We start from the raw sequence: 3,952 nt of genomic DNA, 5'->3' as shown, positions 1-3,952 counted from the left end.
CGTCAGCAAAAACCAAAAAAAAAAAAAAAAAATTATAGCCAAAACAAATAAAAACAAATATAAAACATTCCTATTCCACACAGTTATATAATTTATTTACCCAACCATCCATAACTATAAGCACAATCTTTCCATTCAAAAGCATCGACCACCCTCACATTTCTAGGCCTAGGCTCATCTTCATCAAGAACATCTCCGCCGTCAGAACTGCTTGAAGCCCCACCATCATCATCGCTATCAGGCACGTCTAAGTCTTGCACATCTAAAAACTCACCTTCATCGCTGTCCGAATAAAAAATCAGGTCAATCGCTTCCTCAGCTGTGTACACATCTTGTGCGGCCATTTCGAAAAATTTTTGAAATTAATAACGATTTCAAATTGATATTTCTAAACATTTTTATATAAGCACATGTGAGTTCTTCACAGATTTCGAAAGAAAAAAGCTTCACTCATTCGCGTTCAAAATTTCTGACGTATTGGAGCTAAAATAAAAACAGGAGCGATTTGAAAACCACCTATTTTTTAGTCACTAAATTTCGACTGCAGTCGAAAATGGGAATTCTCGGTTTGAGGTCAATTTCGACTACAGTCGAAGACGGTATCTAAAGGGTTAAACTATTCTGTTCATGTCTTGTTTTTATAGTCGATAAAAAATGTGGTACGATTGTTGTGCGATGCGTGTAACTTATAATTCAGTGCCTTTAAAAAAATTGAAACAAAAGAATAGTTATTAGTATTTGAGTGATTGTCATTGGGTGATGGTAGCTAGCGTTATGCCTACTTTTACGGTAAATTGAAGATGTTAATAATAATAATAATAATAATAGTAATAATAATAATGTACAGGGTAAGTCTTATTATATTATATAGCACATAATACAAAGTTGCCTCCAAAAGAAACATTAACCATGAAATATCCTAAAATGCTAGCTACTGTACTGTTCAAAAATGCAGACTGTAAAGGCAGAAGAATAAATAACAATGTTAAGGAATTAATAATTTTAAATTTAAATAAAAGCAGATAAATTTCTTCATTACACCATCAAAAAAAGTACAACTTCAAGTAAAAGACTTATGGAAATGGATAGAATAGAGGCTAATAATAGGATCTGCCGAGTAAGGCTTTGTCTACATTATCAAATTTTATTTGACAAAAAAATGTGATGTGCCCATATATATGGGTGCGATGACATCATATCACATACTATATGGGTGCAATGACATCATATCACATACTATCAAATAGTATAAAAAAAATTTTCCATTAAATTTTATGTGACGGTTTTCGATGAAATTTGATATGGTAAACAAAGCTTAAGAGATTGTGCTTGTGGAAGAAGATAATAATTATAATAATTTAATAAATAGCTTTATTTTAACATGGAAAAATTGGTTTGAACAGAAGTTCTTCTGCAACTAAAAAATTAACAAATTATAAAATAGACTCTTATAGAGTCTGTCAGCTGGTACAATTTGCATGTGGGAATGGATAGAACCAACTCCTATGAGCGATGGAATCTTTTTCTAAAAATGCTTACTGAAAGCTACAAATCATGGTATATATTCAGGTTTATTTTATTATTCACCAATAAAATACATTAAAAACAGAGGGCAGCATAAGCTGAAATCTCTGTGAACAATTAAGAAAACAGTAAAAAGGCAAGATACACAAAAACAGTACAAGAAAACAAAAGCAGCATCCAAAAGCAATACACAAAAGATACAAACAACCAGGCCTATCATCCACCAACATTATCATTATTATTATCATTATTATACTCATCATTATTCTTATCATTATTATTATCATTAATATTATCATTATCAGGGGTTTATTTATGAATTTGAGTAGCAGGAGAAATTTGAAAGTAACAGGAGAGTAAATTGAAATAGGTCGGGGGTATAGGGGGGCCGTTAGGCCCCCATCGGGGTCCAGGGGCAGAGCCCTGGTCGGGGGTCAAGGGGGCGAAGCGCCATTGCGCTCCAGGGTTTTAGAGTTTTTTAAGCCCATTTGATGGCATTTCTCTACATCATTTTTTTTTTTAACAGTTTTCAGAATCGACTACTGAGCTGTAAAAAAGTTGATATTTTTACATATTCTTCATACTGTACATAGGCCTAGCCTAAATATTATATACTGTAAACCAGAAACATTCGCGAATTGATAATTTCGGCCGTTTTCGCGACATTAAACTTTCGCGAATCTCAAAAAGCCTAAATTTAATTAATGAGAGGAAAATCAACATCGGAATTTAAGGTCAGAATATGGATTCAATAATTGAAATACATTCTTTTTAAAGTTTATACACATTTAATAAAATCCACCAAAATAAATTGAAAATACAATTTTTATAATGATGAAGTTGTTTATGTACTTTCACCAACATGTTGAAATTTGTGGGGATTCACCATTTAGGTCTATGCCATAGATCTGCGTTGAAGAAAACATCTAAGGAGAGCAAAAAATAGTTCTAAAATTTACGCAGATATCGAAAACGAATGGATACCACATTGGAAAAAATGTCTCATGTGATGTGAATTGAGACGATTTTGGCTTGCTCTGCTGTTTTAATCATTGTACTATCTATGACTCTGAAATTGTGAGTGTAAACAGCATTCAATTTGGTTCGGCTTGCTACCCCCGCCACCGAGTGTAAACAATTTTTTGAGCCAGTGATGGTTTTTTTTTTAAATTATTTATCATTTCCGAAATATCTATGTCATCACAAAGAGGGCTAGTAAAATAAAAATGAAATGAAAATAAAAGGTTCATAGTCATACACAAATTAATTTTAAATGACGATCTGTTTTTTTTTTTTTCTTCTCCGCGGTAAAAAAAAAACAGGAAGCCCAATGTACGGAAAAAGAGTTTGGGCGATGTATATCGTCATCACCTGAGCACGTGGTGGAGGAGAAATTTCTATTATCTTATTGGCTAACATGTGATTTGGAGGCGTGGCTTTTTTGATGGACTCACCCAGGCGCGACTGCTGAACTTTGAGCTTTAACTTTGTTTACGCTGCGAGTTCATGAAAGTCAAACATGGAGTCTGAAAATTGGTAGACATTTTAACAAACTTTCAACAGAAAGGAACATCGAATTGAGTGCATACTATTGCAAATTAACTTCGCGTAGGTAATTAAGGTTCTTTACAGGCCTGTTGCGCTATTATATTGGTGGTTTTTGTATTAATTTTTGTACAGCATTGATTGAAGTAGCCGGCGAAAACATCGTAGTAGCCGATCGAATGCGCCGGCCGCCGGCTCTTAAATAAACCCCTGATTATTATTATCATTATTATTATTATTATTATTATTATAATTACTATTATTATTATTATCATAATCATAACAAACATATATATACTTTTATATAACATATTCAATACCATATAATACTTTAACATTCTAATAATAAGCATCATTGTCAAACTACTGCAACTTACACCATGTAAAATGTTATTGTTAGTGTTGAATTATGGATGAAAAATATCCAAATTCAATTGAACTTAAGAATTATTAATGCCATCAATAATTTTAGGAATGGTGGAGCTTTTCCATCGTTGTGTCCTACACAAAGGAGCACTAAGTAAATTATTATTTCTCAAATTCCTACCGTGATTGCGATAGGGGGGAAGCATATCACGAAACAATTTCGAAGCAAGAACTCCATTACCAAACTTCATCATTAAATTTTCTCTCCTAGTATTAAGAGAAGAGAGCCCGGACAATATTAAAGCATTATCATAACTAAAGTAATCCATACCAAAAATACTCCTAAGCGCCCTCTTTTGAACCCGCTCAATTCTATTTTGTTGGATAGTGGTTAAAGAACTATGCCACAATGGGCATGCGTATTCCAAAACAGGACGAATGTAAGTAATGAAAACGCATAAAAGATCATTTACAGAGGCTTTAGCTTTCCTTAGAACTGAAAGCGTAAAAAGGCGCT

At 33.0% G+C, this 3,952-nt stretch overlaps 1 protein-coding gene across 1 annotated transcript in view; it reads left to right on the top strand.

Moving 5' to 3' along the window:
• Window positions 1-3,952, top strand: part of LOC117109741 (ubiquitin-conjugating enzyme E2 R2-like) — a 14,593-nt gene that overhangs the window by 908 nt on the left and 9,733 nt on the right. The window lies entirely within an intron of this gene.

This window comes from Anneissia japonica, unplaced genomic scaffold (genome assembly GCF_011630105.1).
Source record: "Anneissia japonica isolate Jap-2015-1 unplaced genomic scaffold, ASM1163010v1 scaffold1511_len2985839_cov193, whole genome shotgun sequence".
NCBI classification, from domain to species: domain Eukaryota; kingdom Metazoa; phylum Echinodermata; class Crinoidea; order Comatulida; family Comatulidae; genus Anneissia; species Anneissia japonica.
The sequence above is the reverse complement of the archived record's forward strand: the minus strand, read 5'-3'. Positions and strand labels throughout refer to the sequence as shown.